General features: G+C 42.6%; 1 protein-coding gene across 4 annotated transcripts in view; it reads left to right on the top strand.

Annotated features, from left to right (window-relative positions):
• The window catches only part of SERINC5 (serine incorporator 5), a 189,095-nt gene that overhangs the window by 106,988 nt on the left and 54,586 nt on the right, over window positions 1-27,521 (top strand). Inside the window, exon 1 of one of the 4 annotated variants that reach the window (XM_068535580.1) lies at window positions 10,509-10,549. The exons of 2 other annotated variants lie outside the window; for them this stretch is intronic. The gene's annotated coding sequence lies outside the window, so the exon portion shown is untranslated. Of the gene's footprint in view, window positions 1-10,508; window positions 10,550-14,430; window positions 14,567-27,521 lie in introns of those variants that run through there. One more of the 4 variants, XM_068535579.1, reaches the window with a different exon arrangement.

Raw genomic sequence — 27,521 nt, 5'->3', positions numbered from 1 at the left:
AGGCAGCTTTGATTGCATAGCTATGAGGCTGTCTTGGTAGATATTGGTGGTTGCCAGGAGTTACCAGTGGGTGGGGTTTAGCTTCTTCCTCATAGTCTGTCCAGGTTATAAAGACAGCAAGTCTCAGACCAAATTCTGTCGCTTGTGCAGGCATTTATTGGCAGGCAGGCACAGCACAGTTACACAGCCTGATCTGCGGCTTCACGAAGTTCCAGCTCTTTGCCCTTCTTGGTGCACTGACACGTGACTTGCATGTTCCCCTGAGGCAGATGTGACAACCTTCTAGAAGGAAGAACTTGACCAAGACTGCTGAAGCACAGGACCGCATGGATGGATCAAGCCCACGGTCCCACTCTCAGGCAGAAGACTCCTTGTCCTTGTAGCCGGTTCATATAAGGGTGGGAATGCCCACGCCAGGGTGTTTCCAGCCAGATTGTATTACTTAATCCCTGAGATTTTCCCCAACGAAAGCAGATTTCTAACGTCTGTTATGTTAATTGATTGACAAAGCCACAGAATGCCACCAGGGACTGTCCACTGTCAAAGATAAATAAAGCTGGACGTTAGTTAAAGCAATGAAAACAGATTTTATTCAGTAACCACTCACTGACAGAAAGACCTGAGCTCCATCCTGATTAGCACAGATCACTGGGAGTTTTCAAGGGACGATGAGGGAATAGGGAGGAGTGAGTGGAGGCCCAAGTAGAGTTAGGGAAGTGAGACGTTACAAAGGTTTGTTTGGAGTATGGGTGATGAGGCCAGCTGGGTCTGATAGCTGGCAGGTTATATTCTGTCCTTCCGCTGAGACTAGGAGATAGACCCTATCCTTCCTGATGATTACATTTCAAAGGAATGGCATTTAAGTCCTTGAGAAAGACACTCCAGACTTGTAGGAAATGTGTCCTATCTGTCCCTCTTCTCAGGGACAGAGGAAGGATTCACAATTATTAGCCCTATTTAGTAAATGCTCTTAAGAAAGGGAGGATAGGGACTTCCCTAGTGGCGCAGTGGTTAAGAATCTGCCTGCCAATGCAGGGGACATGGGTTCGAGCCCTGGTCCGGGAAAATCCCACATGCCGCGGAGCAACTAAGCCCGTGCACCACAACTACTGAGCCTGTGCTCTAGAGCCCGCGAACCACAACTTCTGAAGCTCGCGCACCTAGAGCCCCTGCTCCGCAACAAGAGAAGCCACTGCAATGAGAAGCCCGCGCACTGCAACGAAGAGTAGCCCCCACTCACCACAACTAGAGAAAGCCCGTGCGCAGCAATGAAGACCCAACGCAGCCAAACATAAATAAATAAATTTAAAAAAAAGGAAAAAAAAGAAAGGGAGGTTAGGGCCTATCTTAGGTGCTGGCTAGAACAAACAGTAAATTTCTTTTTACAGCCCTGAACTTTTCCAGACAAGAACTCAAAAAGGCAAAAGGCAGCTAGGTCATCCCAGGGATGCAGCCTCAGGCTACTAGAAGCCTGTTAAAGTTTGGTCAAGTCCTTCGTGCAAGGGTTTGAGCAGAGTTGCTGTGTATCGAGAGTTCTTGCGGTTTTCACCATGTCTCATCGTTAACGCTGGTTAACAAAGCCTGGGCTCATTGGAGTTAGAAGTAACTGAAGCCCACGCAGGAGGCTTTTAGAGGCTGGCTTTTGTTAAGTGTTAGCTGGAATGGGTCTTCCTCATCAGGGCATCTGATCACCTCTAGACTGTAGCTTAAAACACACACAGACACACACACACACACACACACACACACAAAATCCATGAGGACCTCTTTAAAAAGTAAATTACATACCACATAAAAGTACTGACTTCCCTGAGATGTCCTTCCTTTTCTATAAAACCCAAATCTCTGCTTTTAAGGCCAAGCTCAAGAAGCATTTTCCTCAGAAATGACCTTCCCCTTGCTTTAAGAATTCTCAGAACTTGCACACAAAACCTGTCCACACCACCTAGTATGTGGTCATCTGATGCACTGGAGTTGTTTCCTGGCTACTGTGTGGGTGCATTTCCTCTCTCCTAGACAGAGCATGTACTGTGACCTAGCTGAACCCCCTGTTGTGTGCTTTTGGTTACAAAACTTTTTCCCTACAGCTCTTTGTTTATAGTGATTGGAAATGTTAGGTCCTCATTATATCACGTGTTGCTTCCACCCTTGGAAGGGATCTAGGCACAAAAGTTCATTCTTTGCATGACTGATGCTTTTTTGAACAGTTTGGGGCATTTGTGAAATACATATCACCCAGAGAGAACTATATTTTGATATTTTATAACAGTCACTCACATTTAATATATATGATTTTACTTTGTGGAGTTGGGATTATGTTGTAGGTGCTATGTTTGATTCAACTCTGCTGAATTACAGGAGTTTTTCAAGTGCACCAGCCACTCATTTGCAGCCATGTTTTCTGGGCTTATACCCAGAAAGTAGTTCAGTCCTCTACCTTCAAACATGGCAATTTTTCCAGAGGTATTAAGTAAACGTAAATATGTGAAAGTCAGTTAATAGGCTTATGTGTTAATACGAGTGTGTGTGCGCGTGTTTCAATTCCCAAAAGACTAAAAATAATGAAGAAAATCCCAGCTACACCTCCTTTAGATGCCATCGACAATAACCATTTTCAACATCATTTTTAACTTTGGTCTTTTTCTTTACAGTCACTTATGCGGATACCATCTGTCTAGATGGTGTTTGAGTCTCTGTTTTCTTGCTCTATAAAGGTGCCCTTCTCTGTTTCAGTTGCATTAAATTTGAGTCCTGTGCTTATCACTAGTATTGGCAGTTTTATTTTTCTATTCGTTTTATAAAATGCGGGCAAGTTGCAGTAAAATGGCCACATCATTCCTCTACCATACTGACAAAGGTGGTGGTGATTCGGCTGATGTTGAACTGTTGCTGATACAGAAAGAGTGGTTTGGAGATGCCTCTGTGTAGTTAGCCAAGTTCACGTTGTTGTAAAGATAAGTTTGTCACTGACCTTGAACAATGAAGAGAGTGAAGGTTGCCGTTGTAGGCGGAGAGTCAGCATGAAGGTTGCTCATTCAGATTTGTTTTCTTGGGTGGCTTTAGAGCTGACCTGGGCAGGCTGGCAAATAGCTTTGGGCTGCGGCAGGTCTTGAGTGGGATTGCTTTGCTGGGAGGGCCCATCTGTAGGGAGTAGAGGGCAGCCTCTGACTCATCTCTCTGCTAATGAGATAAAAGGTAACACCCCCTTGCCCACTGCTTGCTTCCCACCCCCGTTTTCCCTATGAATATCGCCTGTCAATTTCCCAGAGAGATTGAATATCTGGGAGTGAGTTAACTGTGAGACTCAGAAGCTTACTTTTCAGTTTCCCAGGTGTTTTAATGTAAATCGCCTTTAGAAGGGACAGAGCAATAACGATGGCATTGTCTACTTGTATTCAGAGCAGGACGAGCAGTATGTGGCCTGTTCACCTATGATAATTTAACATTAAAAAGGAAGTCCTCGTGTAACATGATATGTCTGCAGAACTAGCCATTGGACATAATTCCATTTTACCCTTTGACTAAAGTGCTTTCTGTATCTTTAATTATAATGGTAATTATAGATAAAGATCTTGTGTTCTTTCAGTGTCCTGAGTCAAGCAGCATTGTTAGTGAATTGTCATGACATGCTGCTGTTGTTAGTTGAATTTGCGATTGCGATAGGATGCTCAGAGCAAGCATCCAATGGATCAAGTTACTCATCTAGACCACCTTGATTGTCCCTAACGATCAGGTTTTTCAAGTAGTCCAAAGTGAACCTTTGCAACCCTTGTTAAAATGAATTTTAAACATTTCCAGTGGGGACATCCTCGTATTTTCTAGCTTGTGTATTAATGATATTTTCGAAGATTTTAGAACATAATCTGGGAGTCAGTGTAGTGTGTGTGTAGGAAATTCAAACAATGGATTTGTTTGATTACATTAAAACATCTGTTTGAATTTTGAAGGAAATAGGACTTTACTTTTGGCTTTTCTTCTGTAGTTTGCCTTGTGAGATTAAAGTTGAGCTGATGTTTAAGGAAAGCAGCTGTTATGGAAAAACTTAGGGTGGGTTCTTATCACAGAATAAATTTTGAAACAATTTCGGTTTGAAGTAAGGTTACAAAATATAGTGATAAGACAGCATTTTCCCCCTCATGAAAACTGTCTAGTCTAAACAAAAGTAGGAAAAACACATACACACAACCGCTTAAATCTTATTTATGCAGAGATAACTAGGAGAGATGGAAAATCAGGCTAATGTTTGTTTAAATATCGTTTTTTATAAACTAGCCAATTGCTCTTTGAAACAAAGCTCATGAGGTCTTTACGGGATTTATTTTCCAGTGTTTTGTTTCTCGCATTGTATCTCAGTAATTTACGCAGGGCTGAGTCGCCTAATGCTCTGATCCTTAGCCCAGGTTGGGCTATTTGTGTGGTGATTGATGAAGCAGATCATGGAATCAAAGAAACTTTTGGAAGAGGCTTTAAAAGGCATCCCTTTTAATTCCCCATCTGAAGCTTAGACGTCTTGTAAAAATGCCCCTCCTAAGTGTACCTCTGGTGTGTTTGAGCCTCTCCAGTGTTGGGGAACTCACTACCCTTCCCAGTTTTTTTTTTTTTTTAATAAATTTATTGATTGATTGATTGATTGATTGATTGATTGATTGATTGCTGTGTTGGGTCCTCGTCTCTGCGCGAGGGCCCTCTCCAGCTGCGGCGAGCGGGGGCCACTCCTCACCGCCGTGCGCGGGCCTCTCATTGTCACGGCCTCTCCTGTTGCGGAGCACAGGCTCCAGACACGCAGGCTCACAAGCCGTGGCTCACGGGCCCAGCCGCTCCGCGGCATGTGGGATCCTCCCAGACCAGGGCTCGAACCCGCGTCCCCTGCATCGGCAGGCAGACTTCTCAACCACTGCGCCACCAGGGAAGCCCCCCCTTCCCAGTTTTTAAGTTTTCTGAGCCTTGGTTTCTTTGTTCATCAAACGGGGGAAATTTGTGTCTTGCCTCCCTTATATGATTGTTGAAAGGGATGAAAACAAGACAATATTAAGACTCTTTGTTATCTGTAAGTTGGTGATGCAGGTGTGTCAGGGTTCAGTGCAGAAAACTGAGACCACTCAGTTTTAAGCAGAACGATTTAATGTAGGGAATTAACTGTTGAAGAAATTAAAGAGCTAGAGGAGCAAGAGTCAGGGGGCCGCCTTTGAACTCTTGGATTTAAGGGCACACCACTCCAGCAGTAAGCCAGATGTCTGAAAGCCCAGGCTGCTGCCCCCCCGCCTCTTGATACCCACACAGGTGGCGGCTTAACATGGGAACCCCAAGTCTGGCCATTGTCCTAGGACCTTGCTGGGAAGCAGACACTGCAGCAGGAGGATGGTCCCCCACCTTGTTTTCACCTTCCAAATATTGTGAGGGTTGCTAATTGTCAGGTCCCCAACAGCAAAGGAGTCTGAGAAATGTGGTTACATTTTCCAGATTCTTCAGTACTGGAAGACCCATAGAAGAGGGTGGGAATGTAGGCTGAATGAGAGAACTATCCCTGTGGAGCACAAGCTAGGAGGAACTAGTGTAATAACCCTAGTGAGTGCTGTACTTCCTGCCCATCGTGGCTTGACCAAATGACAGCCTCACAAGTAAGGCCAGAGTGTTGAGGGGGTTGACTTAAAGGGAGGAAGATGGAAATACATTATCGTGTAAACTGGTTTTCCTCTCCTAGTCTCTTCGCTGCCTGCTCCTTTTTCCATACTACCAGCAGGTTGATCCTTCTACCAAAGTATAGTCCTAACCATGTCATCCCCTGCCTGATTTTTCAACACCATTGGGGTTAACGTAATGGATTTTCTAAATGCAAGTCTTTTGTAGGAATCTGTTAGTGGTCTGTATCGAGATAACTTATATTTTAAAAAACAATGTGCTTAATACGTCTCTTCAGTCATTTCTGATATTAGTAATTTGTGTTCTTTATTCTTTTTTTGATGACTCTAGGAGTTTATCAATCTGATTAATCTTGTGAAAGAAACAATTTTTTTTATTGTTAGTTATTCTCTATTTCATTGATTTCTGCTCTTTTTTCCCTTTTTAAACTTACTTTGATCTTTATTATTATTTATTTTAAATTATTTTATGGGTTTTTTTATAGGTAGAAACGTAAACCCTTATTTTAAATCTTTTCTTTCCTCTCAAGGGCATATTTAAAATCATTTTACATCCCACACATTTTGATATGCTTTGTTTTCATTATCATTCAATTCAAAATATTTTCTAATTTCCCTTGTGATTTCTTCTTTGACCTGTAGGTTATTTAGAAGTGTGTTGTTATTTTCCAAGTATTTGAGGATTTTCCAGGCATATTTTTGCTATTGATTTCTAGTTTATGCTTGTGATAAGAGAACATATTCTGTATATATTTCTTTTTGATGGCTCAGAATATGATACATTTTGATGACTGTTCCATGTGCTCTTGAAAAGAACATGTTTTCTACAGTTATTGGGTAGTTACTGCCCATCGTGGCTTGACCAAATGACAGCCTTACAAGTAAGGCCAGAGTGTTGAGGGGGTTGACTTAAAGGCAGGAAGATGGAAGTGCGTATCGTGTAAACTGGTTTTCCTCTCCTAGTCTCTTCACTGCCTGCTCATTTTTCCATACTACCAGCAGGTTGGGTATAGCGTTCAAGTTGGTTGCTAGTGTTGTGCAAATCTTCTCTATCTTTACGGATAGAGGGGTCTAATTCTGTCAGTTACTGGGAGAAGGGTGTTAAATTTTTCAAATATGATTGTGTTTTTGTCTCTTTCTACCAGTAGTTATGTCAGCTTTTGTTTAATATATTTTGAAGCTGTATTATGTATACACACATTTGGAATTGTTATGTCTCCTTAATGAATTGATCCTTTTATAAAATGATCCTTTTTATCTCTGGTAATGGTGTTTGTCTTCAAGTCTTTGTCTGATGGCCATACTACCCTTTTAACTTTCAACTCATCTGTGTCTTAGATTTAAAAATGCTCTTATAAACAACATGTAGTTGGGACTTTTTGATCCCTTCTGACAGTCTTTGCCTTTTAATTGGATGTTTAGATCATTTACATTTAATGTAATTATTCATGCTTGAACTTCAGGCTATATATTGTTGGTCATTTCCATTTCTTCGTCTGTTCTTTGTTCTTTCTTACCTTTTTTTGGGAGGAGGGGTAGGATGGGCATTAATTAAATGTTTTTCAGTATTCTATCTTCTTTATTGCCTTTTTATTCCTTAAAATTTTGTGAAGATTATAGTATGTATTATAGCATCTTGAAGAAAGGATAAGAGTGGGTCAGTTTACTAGACTTTTTAGCAAATGACAAGTAACAAACAGTACTTTCTGCTTTATAAAAATAATATATAGTTATCATAGAAAATTTGGGAAATACAGAAAAGTATAAAGAAGAAAATGAATATCATTTATAATCCTAGAGAGAACAAACCCTTGTTAGTGTTTTGTTTTATTTCATTCTAGTATTAAAATAAATTAGACTGGGAATTCTCTGGCAGTCCAGTGGTTAGGACTACGCACTCTCACTGCTGACGGCCTGGGTTCAGTCCTTGGTCAGGGAACTAAAAATCCCCCAAGCCATGCAGAATGAATGAATGAATGAATGAATAAATGAATGAATATCAGATCATGCTTTATGTACTGTTTTATATCCTAAATTACTTTCACACAACATTATGGACATTTCCACATATCGTAAGAATGAGAACATTTTAATGGCAGTATCACATTTAATTGATCACATGGACATTTATTTCACTATTTACCCTTTATTAAATGTTTAGTATATTAAAAAAAACCAAAAACTTAAGTAACTCTTATGTAATCTTTTTTTAGTCCCATGCCTCTTTAGGTTAGAGCTCTGGAAATAGTCCTTCTGTAACACAACATGAATATGCATTCCTAAAAAATCACACTATGCAAAATGGAACAGCAAAAACCACAGGCCTTGTGGGGAAAATGGGGTTGGAGCACAGCATTGAAAGTTTTGTCAGTGACACACACACGCACACACACACAAAAAGGGAACCTGGTAAAAATGATATTACAGTTTTACAAATGTTAAATGGTTAAGAGATATGTAATACTATGAAAATTTGGCACTTGACCTTGAAAAAGGCCTGAAATTTGCTTGTGGAAGCAGGTGTTGGAAAAGTTGCAGCTTGTGAGTTGTTGTGAAGTGGTGGATGGAGGGTTATCTGAAACTGGATGGAAAGTTGTAACACCAGATGTGTTTTCGAGTGACTCATAATGCAGGTGGAGTGGAGGAGTGTGTGTTTCATATGTTCTGTGTAGCTCAGTTCAGCTGGGCACGGTGTTCTGCCTTCAGTATATGTTTCTCACAGACAAAACTGCACGTCCTGTTTTGCTCATATTGTCCCCTAACATGGTAGGGGAGGAAAAAGTTTTCCTTGACCCTTTTAGGGTCTCTGGCTGGATCTGAAAATTAAACTGACAAAGATTAACAGGAGAAAAACATACACATTTATTTAACACAAGTTTTATGTGACCTGGGAGCCCTCATAAGGAAATGAAGACCCAAGAAATAGTGAGACCTACTTTTATATTAGATTGAACAAAGAGAGGCAGTTGTGGAAAAATGACTAAATTATGTGGGGAGGTGAAAGGAAGATAAAAATTATTTTAATAAGGTCTCTTTGTATAGAATTCTCTCCATCTCAACTTCTTGTCCTTGATAAGAATGCCTTCCTTCTGGTACAGGGAGGACACCTCTCATGTGGGAATGTCATCTCCTGCTTTCAGGAAGAAACATGAAGGTCAGAGTGCCCTTCTTGCACCTGCTGTTTCTCAGGTGCCTTAACTCAAAATAATCAATATGCCAAAGTGTCATATCTTGGGGTGAGATGCTCTAAACTCCTTCCATATCAGTCCTGTTGGAACAAATTTGTATTTTCAGAGCAAGTATAGCAGAACCAACTATAAAATGCATAGGTCAGAAGCCCTGGACGTGGCAAACCTCCTTCAGAAAGGCTGACCAATTCGTATGCCTGTTAGCTGCGTGAGGGAGGAGCTGGGCCCGCTGCTTCTCTTTGGACAAACTCCCAGAAAGTTGGTACTGGAAGTGGCTGGAAGGGTCTTCTGATCCTCCTACCCAATTGTGCTCAGATTTCTTGTACTATAGTAAGTGAACAACTTCAGAGATAGGAACTCTTCCTATCTTTGGAAACAGCTCTACTTCATTTTAGGGAGCTCTGGTTGAATTCCTCTTCCTGCCAGCCTCCCCAGGCTGAAATGACTTGCTGGCCCAGAACTTGGAGAGGGTTGCAGTGGTTTTGTAGAGTAGAAGAGGCAGCATTGAAGGTGGGAATGGGCTCTGGCTCCTGGGGAATAGAGGACCACAGTTGGGTTGATGCAGCTCTCCTGGTTATGAAAATCCTCACTGTCTACCCAAACCTTAAACTGAAAATTGGGACATGCTGACAGAGGGGAATTGTACCTCTGGGTATGAGAAGGTTCAGTCGGAAGCCAGATTATTGGAACTTCTAGCACTCCCAAATAGTTTTTAAGGATAATGGTCAGGCAGTTTGAAATTAGAACCATCATGGGAAGTTTTTGGTTGGCAGCAAGCCAGAGAAAGTCTCACTGCTGACCATGAGATTTCTGATGTGAGTGATGCCTGTCACTCCTTTGGTGGGTTACCATTCTCAGGTACCTTATGGACGGTGAGAATCTGGTTAGTTACACAGTCATCTTCTGGAGCTAGATGAATCCTTAAGGGAATGGCATGTCCACCCTCTCATGTTATTGAAGAAGAGACAGGCCCGCAGGGCTCAGGCCCTCTTCTGGGTTCACACAGCTAATCAGCGTGCAGCAGGGACTGCCACCCTGGCCTGCTACCCTGGCCTTTGGTGTGCCCCCGTGGCCTGTACACAGTGGACATTTGGTAAATGACAGGAGAGAGAATGGGTGAGTGTTGGGGTTTTTCTGAAGACATCTGCAGTTCAACAGAGAGCTCATGGTTGCAGATTTTAAACATAATCTTATGGTTGAAACCTCACATTGGTTTTTTTCCACTGTATTTTGCTGCAGTAAAATCAGTTTAAACCTTTTGTCCTCTCTCTTCTATTAAACTCCCAAGCAGTTGTTTGAATTTTTTTTTTCCAGGAAGTTCTGCTTCATCTGTGGATCATGAGCTTTAACAGAAAGCAGTTTTTAAGAATGTACTTTTTTATTTCTTACCAAGCCATGTAGTTTGTGAAAGTTGCAGGTTGCTGAGTAAGGGGTATTAGGCCATTTAGATTGAGCTGGTTAACCAATGAGGCGCTCTATGCAAATTGTTATACCCAGCAGTGGCTTCTGGCTGCATGCTTTGAAAAGCATGAAGCAGTAAATTATTTCCTTATGATGGGGGGAGGAGAGGGTTGAGGGTTGTCATGGGATTGTATTTTCTTGGAAGCTAGAGGTCCAGCAGAGCTGAGTCTCTGACTTCATTTTCCTGCTGTGACATGGCAGAAAGAAAGCAGGGCACAAAGCGCTGGAAGAGGCTGATGCTTATCCCATTTCCCCTTCATTGTGAGTCTGACCTGACCGTATTCCCAGATTTTAGAGAGATGCCCCTCTTCTCCTCCACTCAGCACTGTCCTTCCATTCCCCCTTCCCGATCTTTCTAAGACTTTGAGAGTAATAAAAATGCTTGAGGTACTAAGAGAAAGTAGGGAGGGAGCTCCTGATCAAAAAAAGTATCTATTCTATAAGGCTTTTATTAGAAGAGTTAAAGAAAAAGCCATAACTAATTTAGTGAGTTGTGGCATTTGGGAGGAATGATCTTTAACTCGTGGGTCCCCGGGGCAGTGCTGTTGGAATTTTGGGTGAAGCAGTTCTTTCTCTTGAGGGAGTCCTGAGCTGGTATTTAGTATGCTTGATAACATTAAGATTTAGTGCCGAAGCTAAGCCAGTTAGATATCAGTAGCACTTACCAGTCTTTGTGAAAACTGTCTCCACCTTTATAAGCAACAACCCACAAGGCCACAGAGGGAGGATGGTGCTGCCCAGACAAGAACCGCTTGGTGGTTTGGCCTTGATAATTTTTCCATGGAATTTAGAACTGCAAAATGGACTGAATCCTACTTCCAGTAGTACATACGGAGATAAAAAAAGGACACAGATAAGCAAGGTAGATGATTCTACCACAGCACCACCTTGACTTATATAACATGCATTCAAAACTTGACATACAGACAGCAGGTTGTATTTTGGATGTAGTTTACTTTAAATGTTGCTCAGAAGTGTCATATTAAGATTGAGTGCTTAAGCTAAGCTAGTTAGATAAAGTTACGTGTTTGATAGGAGAAGGAAAAGCATGCTTTATGGTGAGAGAGTTCATTTAGATATTTTTCCAGTATGCATTTTGTAAGCTTTTTTGTGGATAGTCCCAGAGGCAGTACAGTTGAATAATTAAGAGCCAATTCTGGTGACAAGAAGCCTGAGTCCAGAGAGACAGGAAACTGAGATTATCAGTTTGGTTGCGCCGTTGATAAGGATGTGTGGTATAATTTATTATTATCTGCATTACCCACAAGTTACATATGTAAATGTAGACTTTTCTTGACTAAAGTGTACTGAAGTGAATAGAACTAGAAAAAAAAAAAGTGTGCCACCCATAAAAGTGGTTGCCAAGATTATAGTTAAGCTGTCAAATCAGTCTTTGTCAGGGTGCTGCAGCTGGCCGTGGGTTACTAGGAAGTATTGAAAGGGCTGTTTTTGGTACAAGAAAATTGTTAGAGGAATGGGAGCTCCAGTACTAAGAATCAGCCATTTCCAATGTGCAGTCTCTTAAGAAAACTCAATGTTGAAAGATCCATGAAATAATGTAAACTTTACAAAGCATTTTATAGCTGAGCAATAATTTAAGAATCACATGGAACAATTTCAGCTCCAAAGTGCTGGGAATTTGCCCTTGGGGAGACTTTATTCCTGTTTAAATTAACAGGTGTTCAAAAAAACCTCATAGTTTTATTTTTATCATTAAAGTGAGTTGGAGCAATGCCCAAGCGTTTACTTCTCTGTTGAGCAGAAAAGTCCAGCCTTTTAAAATTATTATTTTAGGTTTCCTCTTTTTTCTTTTTTTTGGATACTTCCTTATTTGTCTTATAAAAATGACTATATTAGGGTTTTTTTAATTAAAGAAATTCTTTATAAAATTTTAAAAGTTAGTTTTGAGATATAGTTCACATACCATATAGCTCATCCATTTATTTATTTTTAAAAATATTTATTTATTTATTTATTTATTTATTTGGCTGAGCTGGGTCTTAGTTGCGGTGTGCAGGATCTTTTAGTTGTGGGGTGCGGACTCTTAGTTGCGGCATGTGGGATCTAGTTCCCTGACAAGGGATCAAACCCGGCCCCCCTTCATTGGGAGCGCAGAGTCTTAACCCCTGGACCACCAGGGAAGTCCCTAGCTCGTCCATTTAAAGTGTAAAAATTAAGTGGTTTTTTAGTATATTCACAAAGTTGTACAACCATCACTACAATCTAATATTAGGACATTTTTATCACCTCTCTGACCATTAGCAGTTGTTCCCAGTTTCTTCCCAAACTTCCTCAGATCCCTGACAACTATTAATTTACTTTCTTACTCTATGGATTTGCCTATTCTGAACATTGCATGTGAATGGAATTGTACAATATGTGGCTTTTATGACTGACTTCTTTCACCTAGCGTGTTTTCAAGGTTCATCCATTTGTAGTATATGTCAGTACTTCATTCCTTTTTATGCAAAATACCACATTTATCTCATCCATTTTTCAGCTGACGGTTGTTTAGGTTGTTTCCACTTTATGGCTGTTTTAAATAAATCATTTTCCAAAGAGGCTGCTGCATCTTATATTCCTACCAGCAGTGTAAGTGGGTTCTAATTTATCCATATCCTCACCAATGCTTATTATTGTCTGTTTTTTCTTTTTTTAAAATTATATCCACCCTAGTTTGTGAAGTGGTATCTCATTTTGGTTTTGATTTACATTTTCCTAATAACTAATGATGTTGAGCATCTTTTCAGGTGCTTATTGTCCATTCATATCTTCTTTGGAGAAATGTCTGTTCAGATCCTTTGCTCATTTATAAGTTGGGTTGTTTTTTCAAAATTGAATATTAAGAGTTTTTTTTTTTTAAACTTTGGGTTTATTTATTTATTTATTTATTTATTTTTGGCTGTGTTGGGTCTTCGTTTCTGTGCGAGGGCTTTCTGTAGTTGCGGCAAGCGGGGGCCACTCCTCATCGCGGTGCACGGGCCTCTCATTATCGCGGCCTCTCTTGTTGCGGAGCACAGGCTCCAGAGGCGCAGGCTCAGCAATTGTGGCTCACTGGCCTAGTTGCTCCGCGGCATGTGGGATCTTCCCAGAAGAGGGCTCGAACCCGTGTCCCCTGCATTGGCAGGCAGATTCTCAACCACTGCGCCACCAGGGAAGCCCAAGAGTTCTTTTTATATTCTAGATACCAGCTCTGTAAGATACGTGATTTGCAAATGTTTTCTCATTCTGTGAGTTATCTTTTCACTTTCTCGATGGCATCATTTGCAACATAAAATTTTTAAAATTTTGATGTAGTCCAATGTATCTATTTTTTCTTTCCCGGCTTGTGCTATATCTTGTGTCTAAAAAATGCTTTGTCCAACCCAAGGTCACGAAGATTTAGTCCTGTGTTTTCTTCTAAGAGTTTCATAGTTTTAGCTCATACGTTTAGGTCTTTGGTCCATTTTTTGAGTTAATTTTTGTGTATGGTATAAGGAATGGGTCCAGCTTTATTCTTTTGCATTTGGGTATCTATCAATAGTTCTAGCACTGTTTATTGAAAATACTGTTTTTTTTTCTCCAGTGCATTAACTCGGCCCACTTGTCAGAAATTAATTGACCATAAATGTTAGTGTTTATTTCTGGGCTCTCAATTCTGTTAATTTTAAGAAATTGATCCTACGTTGGAGGAATTATCCATCTGGGATTTAGACACAGTGGGACTGTTGGTCAGTGGGCTGGAGGTTGCAGTCTGGGGACTGGTGACTAGTCAGTCTTAGATGGTTGGCTCATTTCTTCGTGTGGTCATGAGATAAAATATTTTCAGATTTCTAACTGTAGGTTTCACAGGGCTGTGGTAGATGTTGGAGGCATGAGAGATGGTTTTGTTTATACAAATCACAAAGTATAAATACTGTGTCAGTGGAAACTGGAGTCGTCCCTATGTCACTGGTAAACTGTGCTTCTGAGTCATGGAGTTGTCAGGACTAAAGTACGCTTCCTTGCTGTACGCAGCACTAGCCAGCTCTTTATGTAATATTTTCATTTATTAAGCAGTAACTTCATTAGAAAATGAATTTTGATTGGATTTTCCAAAACAGTTATTGTTTTTCGAAGGTGCTAATCCCTCTTTCCTTTTTTCTTTTCCACATTTAGTTCGGTGAGGCAGTTAAGAATGCTGACTTTAAATCACACCTGGGTTTGGGCGCTGTCCTCACCCTTAATGAGCTGTGACCGTGGGCAACTTATTTCCTTGAGCCCAAGTTTCTCATTGCTGCAGTGGGGATAATAACAGAAGTAAGTATCTCACAGGTTGGGAGAAACTGTCCACACGTAAGAGTCCATCCTAGCATTTGGGAGTGAGTGCTGCAGAAATGGGAGCAGTTGCCTTTGTTGTTGTTGTTCATTTACATAGTTACAAAACACCCCCCTCCCACCCCCCAACAAAATCCTTTTGGAAAAAGTCGGCAAACAGAAATGCAAAGGGGAATAACTTTTTGGTTAGATGTGAGGTTTGGGTGGTGGGGCTGAGGGTGCTGAAGCTGCACATTGCTGGAGCAGGTGGAGCTGCCAAGAGGAAGGGAGCCCGTAGGTTCCTTGTCCCCTTGTTCCTTGTGCAGTGGGAAGAGAGCTGGCAGCCGGGTAAGTCTCTCTAAGCGTCAGCTCCAGGTTTGAGTTTGAGGAAATGAGATGCTAGCTACTTTGGAGCTACTGGGTTCAGACCCCAGCCCTGTAAGCCTCTCAGTTTCTTTTTTGAGGGTGCTAAGAATAATATTGGTAACTAACATTGTTGTTCTAAGTGCTTTACTACATTTTCTGTCCTAACAATCCTATGATGTTGGAACTACTATTATCTCTATTTTGTAGATGAGGTGATTGAGGTGCAGAGCTGATAAGTAACCTTGTATTGATGGAATGAGCATTTAATACAAGCTAATGTTGAACACTTACTACGTGCCAGGCACGTGGGCTGAGCACTTTACATGGCTGACCTCATGTCCTCCTTAAAGATGTCATCATTATCGCTTTGATACGGGGGAACAAGTCTGTTTGCATTGCTCCACTGGCCAAGGGATTCCTACCTACATTAGGGAGCAAGTTTCTGTTGTTTGTTAACTTTTACTCTTGCCTAGTGTTGTCTTAAACTGTGAATGTTTAGTGTAGGTGAGTTCAAATTCTTGTTTGTTTATATTGATCACTTTTCAGTTATTTGATAACTTCAAAGGTTGGTTGAAAAACTATTTTGTTTTATGCAGTCTCTGAAGAGATGATCCCAAGAAGTTAAATTAAAAAAAGAAAAGTTTCTATGTGATATTTTGAGGGAAAGGGAGTCTTCTGAACTTACCATGAAATTTACTTTAAGCCTAAATGTAATTTTTCTTTTCTGTCTTTTGCTTATGTATCTTGTTGTTGTATAATTCGTTCGGAAGAGTTCAGAATGATCTTTTTATTTCTATTAGAAAGCGTGGGAGGTGTTCTAATGTTAGCAATGGGAAAAATGTGAATCATGGGACAGTTTAGAAATGGACATTTTGTGCAGTATCATAATGATTGAGAATGTAGGCAACCTGAGTTTTTTTTACTTAATGTAATAGTTGAAAGAAGAAGGCGAATGATAAAAGGAGATTTGGATTGTAGTTCAGATTTTAGGCTTGCTGCAAAGTGCCAAACTCAGTTTCACTCTATTTTATGCTTAGTGTCTGTTTTTAAAGCTAGAGTCCAAAATAATTGCTAGAAACTTTTAAACATCATCCCTCTCTGTAGAATATAATTTTATCCTGAGTGTATGCCAGTAACTCTTGATGGCTGCTCCATCCTAGAGATGGCACCATAAAGGTTTGGGTTTGAGTGTTAGGACCTGGCTGACTGAGTTCACATCTCAGGACCTTAGGAAAGTTGCCTCACTTCTGTCCACATCAGTTTTCTCATTTGTGAAAAAAAAATGGAATTGACATTCTTTTTTCCTTTTTCTCTCTTTTCTCCTTCTTTCCTCTACTTCTTCTTTTGTCTTTATATCACTCCTTCAAAGTCAGCATAACTTATAAATTTTTTCTCTGATTCTAAAAGTGGTACATTTTCATGCCAAAAAGTTAAGTAATACTTTCTCATTTGTGAAAAGATGGCAAAAATACCAGTGAAAAACTGGTAAATCATTATCTGCCTCACAGGATTGTGAGAATGAATCTATGTAAGGAATTTAGGGCCCTACCTGGCACCTAGAGAATACACAGTACAATTTTCTACTGTTACTACTGCTACCACAACTTATAAGAAGAATAAACACTGCCAAATGTCTTTCAGAATGATACTTGATGCTGAAGGCCTTGGCTGTATTATACTCTAGCAAGCCTTTGGAATGGTGCTGAGTGAGGGCCAGTGAGGACGATGCGTATCTAATGGGCCCTTCTGACTGCCTCAGGTCTTGTGTGCATTTAGGTGCTTTTGGGTCTCTCTTGGTTTTATGTTTCTGTATGGGGGCGGGTGGAGGAGGCTTCAAAACAGTGTACTCCAGGTCTTCTGGGGATGTGGTGATGTAACAACAGTTTTCAGAATCCTGATGGGCTTTGCAATCAGCGATTGAGGTTTCCTTATCTGTAAAATGGGGATTGTGATACTTAAATCATAGGGCTCTTCTGAAGATTAAATCAGGGAATTCCCCGGCGGTCCAGTGGTTAGGACTCCGTGCTTCCACTGCAGGGGGCACGGGTTCAGTCCCTGGTGGGGGAGCTAAGATCTCGCATGCCTTGCGGCCAAAAAAAAAAGATTAAATCAAAGAAGGTCTTGAAAGCACCCTAGTGTAGTGCCTTGATACAGAGGAAGTGTTTAAGAAATGGTAGGTAACTATTATTTATAATGAGTACTGGGTAGAAGGATCTCCCTGGTTGCTTAAGACACTCCCAGGTTTTTTTTTTTTTAAAGACATTCCCAGCTTTAATTTTCGGTGTTTTGATGGCAGAACAGCATATAATTCTTTGGATTCTTTTTTTTTTTTTTTGAATTTTATTTCATTTTTTTTAACACCTTTATCAGAGTATAATTGCTTTACAATGGTGTGTTAGTTTCTGCTTTGTAACAAAGTGAATCAGCTATACATATACATATATCCCCATATCTCCTGCTTCTTGCGTCTCCCTCCCACCTTCCCTATCCCACCCCTCTAGGTGGTCACAAAGCACCGAGCTGATCTCCCTGTGCTATGTGGCTGCTTCCCACTAGCCATCTATTTTACACTTGGTAGTGTATATATGTCCGTGCCACTCTCTCACTTCGTCCCAGCTTACCCATCCCCTTCCCCGTGTCCTCAAGTCCATTCTCTACATCTGTGTCTTTATTCCTGTCCTGCCCCTAGGTTCTTGAGAATCTTTTTTTTTTTTACATTCCATATATATATGTTAGCATACGGTATTTATTTTTCTCTTTCTGACTTCACTCTGTATGACAGTCTCTAGGTCCATCCACCTCACTACAGATAACTCAATTTCGTTTCTTTTTATGGCTGAGTAATATTCCATTGTATATATGTGCCACATGTTTATCCATTCATCTGTCGATGGACACTTAGGTTGCTTCCATGTCCTGGCTATTGTACATAGAGCTGCAATGAACATTGTGGTACATGACTCTTTTTGAATTGTGGTTTTCTCAGGGTATATGCCCAGTAGTGGGATTGCTGGGTCGAATGGTAGTTCTGTTTTTAGTTTTTTAAGGAACCTCCATACTGTTCTCCATAGTGGCTGTATCAATTTACATTCCCACTAACAGTGCAAGAGGGTTCCCTTTTCTCCACACCCTCTCCAGCATTTATTGTTTGTAGATTTTTTGATGATGGCCATTCTGACTGGTGTGAGGTGATACCTCATTTAGTTTTGATTTGCATTTCTCTAATGATTAGTGATGTTGAGCATCCTTTCATATGTTTGTTGGCAATCTGTATATCTTCTTTGGAGAAATGTCTGTTTAGGTCTTCTGCCCACTTTTGGATTGGGTTATTTGTTTTTTTGATATTGAGCTGCACGAGCTGCTTATGGTATTTCTTCCCTTCTGATATTCTTTGATTTTGCCAAGGTTGTCTTGTTTTTTTAATGTACCCCAAGAGAATGAATTTTTCTTTCTTTTTTTTTTTTTTTTCTGGCCGTACTGCGCGGCATGCGGGATTTTGGTTCCGCGACCAGGGATTGAACCCGTGCTCCCTGCAGTGGAAGCGTGGAGGCCTAACCACTGGACTGCCAGGGAATTCCTAGAATGAATTTTATAAATAAAATAGACAGCTAGATAGCAAGTCATAGCGTATGTGGAAGGTAGCAAATTAAATGGGCTTTGTACTTTTTTCCGGGTCAGAAGACTTCTACTCTTTTATTCTTCACTGATTAAAATTTTGTATAATTTTCTTTTAATTAAAAGAACTTGTTATGAAATTCATCCTAATGTTGAAAACCTGGAAAAATCAGGACAAGGTAAAGAACACAAAGATGATTTAAAAATCACAGCTCTGGTTTATATTTTAGTGTGTTTACTCTGTCTTTTCCCAGGGATGTGTCCATGAGCATTTTCCCATATTAAATTATTTAACGACATCTTTTTCAGGGACCGCATACTTGTCTGTCGCAATTCCCTTATCTTGTCATATTGAAGCAGTGTTTGATCCCCCTGGAAACGTGCGTTCCCTATTTGCCATCCCTGAAGAGTCCTCCTGAGCGGAGAGCTCGGGAACTTGCTGAGAGGGCTGTGAAATGTCTTCCTTAAACACACACCCGCACCTGCCATTGGCTTGTTCCAGACCCGTGGAAGAGGAGGCCCTGCCGCTGCAGAAGGAAAGCCCTCACCCTAGTTCCCTGAGCTTGGGTACAGCATTGAAGGAGCCACAGATCACCTGGGAGCTTATTTTTGAATAAGTGCAGGTTCCAGTTCTGAGTAGTAGTTGGGGGCTGGGACCCGACGGGCTCCCAGCGATGCCCACGGTGCTGGCCCGGGAGCCACACTTGGCACCTCGAGCTCGGGCACCTCAGAATTTGCCGAGCGCTCTCCGCTCTTGCTGTGAAGCAGTCTGTGGCTTAGTCTACTCTGGACCGGTCTGTTTGGGGGCCTTCCTGCACTTCCTCTGTCCATCCCCTCATCCAGGCTCTTGTCCACAGTCCTGTGCTCTCACCACATCCCCACCAGATGTGCTCCTGTCACTCCAGCAGCTCTTGGCTTCCTGGGCCTCCCCCTCCTGCCACCACCAAGTCAGGGGCCAGGAAGGTTCCTTCGTGACTTCGACTTCATTGCTGCCCGCATCCCCCCAGTTTCCTGTGTGGGCGCTCAGGCCTCATGCTGGCTGATTCCCTCTCTCTCCCTGGAGGGTCCCGCTTCAGAGGCACCCTCCGTCAGTCCTGCCCTGGCCCCAACCTGGCATTTGCCCCACTTGGGCCCCTTGACCCTTGGATTTCCCTGGGGGAAGGAAGGAGGGGCGAGACAGACCAGACTCCTGCAGGGAACCCTCTACTCTGTCTACCCCCTATCCACTCCACCCAGCTGGCTTGAGAAACACCAGGTGTGACTGAACAAATCACAGTAATTCAGGTCCATTTCCTGAACCGCCTACCCCTTGGGCCTATTTACCTTGCAGCCCAATAACAGTTCATTGAGTATGTGCGTCAGCCTAGCTTTTTGATCCATGGCATTTGATTTTGAAGCCGGGGTACTGTTCTTCCACAGTGTAGGGCCAGTAGAAGGGCTCTATCTTTGTAGTTTTAAGTGGCAGAGTGAACACCACTCCCAACTTGGGAAGTGACTTCTTTCATTAAAAAGAATGCCCCTGGGAGAACCTCCCTTAGACTCCCCTCTGCCCTCCTTGCTGGCACAGCCAGCGCTCTGGTGGATTAAAAATATGAAGGTGAAGGCTGGGGCGGGGGGGACTACATAAGGATATTTTCATTTCTGTTGATATTTTGATAGAAAAAAATATGATTCATGGGCTCCTTCATGTGTGGCCTCGGTTCCTTTTGCAGAGGTATTTTAAGAACATTAACAGGAAGCTTCTCAGGATGGGGGCGCGGTCGCAGGGGGGCGTTGCACGTGTGTGAGAGTTCTCTGCCAGCCGGTGCCGTGAAAGCTGCCTGTCGCTGAATAAAAGCAACCTCACAAACCCTGTCACCTCGGGTTTGGTGCCAGCTGGACTTGTCATGAGGACCAGGTTCAGAAGAGGGTAGGCGGGTTGCCGATAAGATCCACTGGGCCCCTGGGCAGCTCTTCAAACAAAAAAGGCAGTTAACTGCGGATATTTGCCTGGGGGAAGGGTACACACCTATTCATTCCTTCCTCTTCAAGCTACAAGTATGAGGAGGAGGTAAACTTCGGGGATGGAAGGAGAGGGGGGGCTGGGAAGAAGGCTTCCTGAATCTTTGAGGGACTGAGGAACGGCAATCTCAACTGTGAGGTGTTTTCTCAGCTGCAGGAAAACAGTGCAGCTGTTACTCCAGCTCTGAGAAAAGGCTGTGAGACCAGGCCCTTTCATGTGGCCAGCAGGCTTTCATGTGGAGAGACGGGTGAGGGCGACCCTGTAGGAGGGTCCCCGTGAGAACCAGGAGCTACTGCGGCCCTTTCTCTCTCCCTTCCCTGCCCCTGAGGGCTGGTGCCCTTCAGGTACGGGGTTTTCCAAACCAGAGGCCTCTGTCTGACATTTCTCTTTCCAGTTCTTCTATTCATTTATGTGAAAACAGGTTTAAAACGTCACCTTCTATCGGGCATTTTGGGAATCCTAAAGAATAGGGTTATATGCAATCCTGACTGCTGGAAAATCTAGGGCAGGAGGCGTGTGTGAGTCTGTCCTTGCACAGAACCACTGCAGCTAGTCTCACCTTCAGAGATAGCCAGCTTGTCACTTGTCAGGGGTCGGAGGTGTCTGGAGCCGTGGCCTCTTCCTACGGCGGGGAGGGAGCGTGACCAGCAGTTGACCCTGCAGTTGTGTGAGGGATGCGGGGCGTGACTTGCCTGCTTCTCAAACGTAGGGAGGGAGGCACCTCAGGGGCTTGGCCACTTAGCAGCCGTAGCCCATAGCTTCCAGAGAGCTCAGATTTGTGGCTGACTCATCGTGAGCCGTAAAATGCCATCACTTTAACTGTGTTGTGATGGAAACCTTTCAAACTGTACTAGACACTTAGACACTTACTGCCTTCTTGCTAGAGTCGACAGAGCGTTGTTTAAACTACTTATGGTGCCATGTTTTAGTGGGTTTGCATGTCTGTGAGTTGATTGCGCTATGGATGCAGAAGTGTGGGACCCACAGGCTGAGTTTTTTTTTAGCTCGTCCTGCCTCCAGACTGCTGAATTGTCTCAAATGGTGTGTTTTTTTTGCTGGTCCACTGATGCCCATCCCTAGATTTGTCCTTCAGTCAAATAACCTAACCTTTCTGGGCCTCCGATTTCATATCAGGAAAATGAGGGGACTGGACTGGATCAGAGGTTTTCAACCGAGGTGCTGCGACATGTCCCAGTTTGGGTGGAATTTGGGGGATGCCGAGTTTGATATAAATCGACTAGAATGTAAGCTTCGTGAGGGCAGCGACTGTACTACTAGCTCCTAGAACAGTGCCTGGTCACTAGTAAGCATTTGATAAATATGTGTTGTATGTATATGTAAGAACATTTGTAGTGTTTTAGTGCATCTATATGTTTTATACATTGGAGTTGCACATGGGATTTCACTTGGTAGGGAAAGGAGTGCACTGCTAACCCCTTGAAACTGCTGGCCCACCTGAGCTCTGAGGTCATGCCACTGGAACTGTCTGTGAAATGAGCCCATTTCTGTTCTCCTTCCCACAGCACACTTGGATCTAGTTGGCTCTGTGGCCTCCATCACCAGGCTTGGCAGCGTCGGGGGACTGGACTGGCGTAAAGCACCTCTTAGAAAGGGCTTGGCAGATTTCTTCATTGTGGCATAATCTCCACGACACAATCAGTCAAATTTTGGGCTTTGTGTTTCATTAACTGCTTGTTGATAAGCTATTATGAAGTGGAACAAGCAGGATTTTCCCCCCTCTCTCATTTTGATGAGAAGCCTTAAAACTGACTTTTAAACATGGTTTAAACCTAATGAGCACTTTTCTTCCCATCATCCTACACTTTTCCATTTTGAATTTCAAGGTTTTGTTTTCCTACACCATTTTTTTTCTAGAACTTGCTTAACTCATCTTTCTCAGAACTGTTCTGCTGCAGGTATTTGTGGCTTCAGTGGGTGCAAATGAATGTTCTGATTGTCTTGCTTGTTCCTCAGTGGAAATAAATTGGGCACGTGGGAAGTGCTTCCACACACATGACGACTTTTCCCCAAGTTGCTAGGATGCTTTCCTGGGTTTAGATCGCAGAAGTTTTATTTCTGAAAGTATTTTCCTTCAAGAGATGCATTTATCTTTCACATTAGCGCAGAAAAATGAAAGCGTTGTTATAAGTGAGGTAGTAATGATTTGATCCCATCCCCCTCCCATCTTTACCTCTTTCCATATCTACCTGATGGACTAAGGAGGGGGGTCTCTCTGGGGAGGAGGGACATGAGTATTGATGATGTAGATGATGAGTACAGGTGGCTTTCTTGGGAAGGTGGGTGGGTACCCTGTATTAGGCTCTGTGCTGAGAGCTTTTCCTGAACTGACTCATTTAATCCTCACAACAACCCTGTGAAGTAGGTAATTTTATTCCCATTTAACAATGAGATAATTGAAACCTGGAGAGGTAAAGAATTGGCCCAAGCTTCCCTGGAGGCGCAGCGGTTGAGAGTCTGCCTGCCAGTGCAGGGGACACGGGTTCGAGCCCTGGTCTGGGAAGATCCCACATGCCGCGGAGCAACTAGGCCCGTGAGCCACAACTACTGAGCCTGCGCGTCTGGAGCCTGTGCTCTGCAACAAGAGAGGCCACGATAGTGAGAGGCCCGCGCACCGCGATGAAGAGTGGCCCCCACTCGCCGCAACTAGAGAAAGCCCTCGCACAGAAACGAAGACCCAACACAGCCAAAAATAAATAAAATAAATAATAAAAAATTAATTAATTAATTAAAAAAAAAAAAAAAAAGAATTGGCCCAAGGACGCTTAACCAGGCTGCATTGGAGCTTGGGTGTGAACCCAGACAGCCTGGCTCCATCGAGAAGGGGGGAGGGCATTTGTCTGAGACATTTCTGATCGGCTCCACTTGTGAGGGAGAAGAGGGGGGGCTGCTACTGGTGTGTAGTGGGGAGAGGCCAAGGAAGCTGCTAAACATGCTACAGTGCACAGGACAGCCCCAAAGAATTATGGGGCTCCCAAGGGTGCTGAGTTTGACAAACTTTGCTCTAAATGATCTGTCTCCCACGAGTGTTTGTTTTCTGTTGAACTGCCAGAAAGCGGAGTTAGTTTACCTTTTAACCTTAAACCTTATAGATTCTCTCCACCAACTTACTAAAGTGTATCGAGTGTGGTGTTTTTTAGAAGGTGCATAAGCGGAGGGTGGTGTGAGGGAATGACTCAAAGAATCCAACTGCTGTCTGAGAACAGAGAACTCGATCAGCATTCTTTTGGTGCTGTAAGTAACCCTAACCTCGTGAGAAAGAGGCTCCCAACAAGGGGAACGGTTGTGTCCAGATTCGTTGTAACCCAAAAGCCAGTGCTGGCTTAGTGGGTGTTGATGACCTGTCCTTTGCCCATTTCAGATTTGGTCCCAGTGGCTGTGGGTACTCAGTGCTCATGAAGGAAGGACACTGACCCTTGACAATGCTTTTCATGGAAATGCTGTTGAAACCAGCACGTTCTAGAATGTGGAAACCTGTGTGAGAAACCTCCTGTCCCAAACTCCTTTCCGACAATCCTCCAGAATCATGTCGCGACAGTTATGGAAAAGATTGTAAAAACCTTGGAGCTTTAAGGGATTCTCTGAACTCAAAAGAGAAAAACTTAAGAACCTGAAATGAAGGAAACACAAGAGCCAATTTCTGGGCCAGGCAAATACACAGCTTCTTGTTCAACTTGCACTCTTAGGTAGCCATTTAATTTTTCCTACTTCATTTTCATTTGCTTCAAATTCTACCAAGTAGAGATTTATTTATAGCAATTAAACTCTAAAAAACATTATAAGGGTTAAAGAATTTTTAAATTGAGGTAAAAACAAAATTCACCGTCTTAACCATACTTAAAAATACAGCACAGTGGAATTTCCTAGTTTTATGCCTCAGTTACAGTGATAGTTCACTCTGGCTGTTTTCTACCAATCACATAGCAGAAGTAGATGTCATTTTCTCGCTGGCTGATTCGTTTAGCAAATACTTGAGTGCTTACCACCTGTAAGGTAGAAGAGAAATGTTTTGTTTTCTTCCAAAAGAGAAACTTGAAGTGTTTTTTTTTCTAATTACAAGATATGTGCTGGTTACAAAGAGTTCAGAAAATACAGAAAAGCGTAGTCACTCATAATCTTACAATTCTGTTATCTACCATTGACATACTGGTATATCCTTTTAGATTGTTTTTTGTTGTTGTTATTGCAGATCTATGTCTTGTTATAATTTTACCCCAAGTGCTATCATGCTCTATACTGTTGTGTTATTAACTGTTTTCAGTTAATGCAGTGTGGACATCTTTCCATGGCGGTAACTTTTCCTGTATAGTCATTTCAGTGGGTGCATTGGATTCATTAATATGAATGCACCATTATGTCAGTGATCAGTTCTCCTTCCAGTACAGAAAGGAGCATCCAGTTTCCTTTCTTCTAAACAACTCGTTATGTCAGCACAAGTTTGTGTGCCTGACACACAGTGAGGACAAACAAACCAAAACATCGGAGTTTGGAGCAGAGAAAGGTTTGTTGCAAGGCCACGCAAGGAGACGGGTGGCTCGTGCCCCCTCCAAAGCCCCGAAGTCCCCGAACGGTTTCAGCAAAGCATTTTTAAGGCCAGGTGAGGGGGGGGGGGTGGGTCACAGGGTATGTGGTCAGCTTGTGCACAGTTCTCTGATTGGCTGATGGTGAGGTAACAGGGCAGTGTCACAGGGGTTAACACTACCAGTCCTTAGGCACCAGTAGGTCTGGGGGTTATGTGCTCATGGTCATCAGGTAGTTAATGTCTTTCATTTGGTGGAGGTTTTCACATCTGCAAAGCAACTCAGGAATGTGCATTAGATACTGTTATCTAGTTACTTCAGAGAGGAGCTAAAGCAGAGGGTTTGGGGGAATGCCCCATAGAGTCATTTCACGGGTAGAAACAAGGTCTGTTGTTTATTGCTGCATTCCCAGGAATTAACATTGCACAAGTAGGTATGTAGTATAATAACCATTAGTTGAGTGAATGAATGGCCTGGTTATTTCCATAGGATTAGGGGTAGGGCTTTTAAAGTGGGGTAGGACTTGGAGGTGAGGTGGGGAGCTTGGTAATGGGAGTGGTTGAGCTGCTCTGGCAGGGCTCTAATAGAGGTCATCCAGATCCAGTGAAGCCAGAGGTTGCCAGGAGAGAGGAGGGGGCACACAGAGGGAGATGCCTTCTTCAGATATCTGTTGAATGCTTACTGTACCCCTGAGGGCAGGAGAGAAAAACTGCTTCCTCACTTGCTGTTTCCTTCCCACACAGCCAATTTCCCTTCTGTAGGAAACCAAGGTTTCAGGCCGGTGTTGTCTGTCCAGTGCACCCTCTGTATATACCAGCGGTGAATAGAGCAGAGTGGCAAAGAGCCTACAGATTCAGATCCTGGCTCTGCCACTCACCAGCTCTGTCAGGTGGGGTTGATATAACAGCTAATGATATAAAAAGTTGTAGTACCTTGCAAAGAGCAAGGGATTAATAAGTGTTCGCTATGGTTAGCTAATATTATTATGGCTTAAGTAAGCTTTACTAGGTTGCCCTATATTCTTTTGTGTGGGAGAAATCCACTGTAAGCTCCAAACAAACCAACTTACTAACACATGTATAATATGTGTTGAGGTTTCTAAAACACAATCCTTTTGCGAATTAACGACTACCTGCCACCTATATTTCTTGTGCAGTAAAATACGCCTTTATTGAGCAGAGGAACTGCGTGTTCTTATTCTCCTAGCTTTCAAGTCGCATCATTCTCTCGTATAGCTACCAGTAAAGGGCAGCACATGGTGCCACGGTGGCAAGAGTTGCTATTTACCACTCCCTCTGCCTCCTGACTGTAGCGGAGAAAAAGGTCTGTATAAGCTCAGTGGGAAGCTGTTTCTGAGCATCTAGTGAGGAGAATGAGCTGCAAAATATTGGTTATGTAGTCCAGAATTTAAATAAATACTGCTATCAAAGTAGAATCAATTGTTCCTTACCTCTCTGCTGACCGCTGGTGATTCATAGATAATCCTAAAACCTCAAAGGAGAAGGAAGGAAAGTGGGCTGTGACATGGCATGAGTAGTATTGTGTGTTACCGAAAGATGTGGAAATGGATATTAAAAGATAGAGAGCACCGTTCACTTTAATAAAATGTTCTGAACCTGGTTTTATGTCTTGTGTGTTTTTCTTGTTTCCTTGGTATTAAACCCCCCCCCCCCCTCAGCTCGCACAGGAACACCTGGGTTCTGTTGCCAGCAGCTTCAACAACTTCAGTTTTTTAGGAACTTCCTTACTGCTGCCCCGCCTCCTCACCATTTATTAAGGGACAATATTGTAATTATTGTAGTTAACAGACAATTTCTTAGGTCTTTCCTCAGTTCTGCTAGGGCTCCTGCATTTCCAAGTCAGGAAAAGGGACTGAATGAAGGTCCGTGTCAGATTTGAAGCAATCTTTCCTTTTGCAGTTTGAACTTAGTTTTGACGTGCTAAAGCCAACTAGGCTGTCCAGAGCTCTCGAGGAATAAGTCTGAATGAATGAATGTTTTCCACTTTGCTGAGGGATTTACACTCCCCCAAACTAAAGCATTGGAACTGAAAAAAATGTGATCCGTGTTTGGGGTGATTCTTGGGACAGAAGTGTCCTACGCAACTTGTTTGCCTTCCTAAGTGGAACGAAGGGAACCCGAGTTAATGGGGTGTCTGAGCCATTATGATGAATGTGAGTTATCTCACTGCTGCGGGAGCTGAACATCGCAGAATGTAGCCCAGGAAGCAGTGGAGTGATGCTCATAGAACCCGTGCCTGCTTGAAGAGCTTTTGACTGCTCCACTTTTTAATTCTTCTCTTTCTGATGGATTTTTCTCTCTTTCTTCTTGCTTTGGGTTTAACCCAGTGTGCTTGCCTCTTGCAGGTCATTTTTCAACGTCTAAGAATTTGTGGATGGTAGGGATCAATCAGATCACCTCTTACAGGGATGACCAGA

Source organism: Eschrichtius robustus, chromosome 2 (assembly GCF_028021215.1).
Source record: "Eschrichtius robustus isolate mEscRob2 chromosome 2, mEscRob2.pri, whole genome shotgun sequence".
Lineage (NCBI taxonomy): Eukaryota > Metazoa > Chordata > Mammalia > Artiodactyla > Eschrichtiidae > Eschrichtius > Eschrichtius robustus.
The sequence above is the reverse complement of the archived record's forward strand: the minus strand, read 5'-3'. Positions and strand labels throughout refer to the sequence as shown.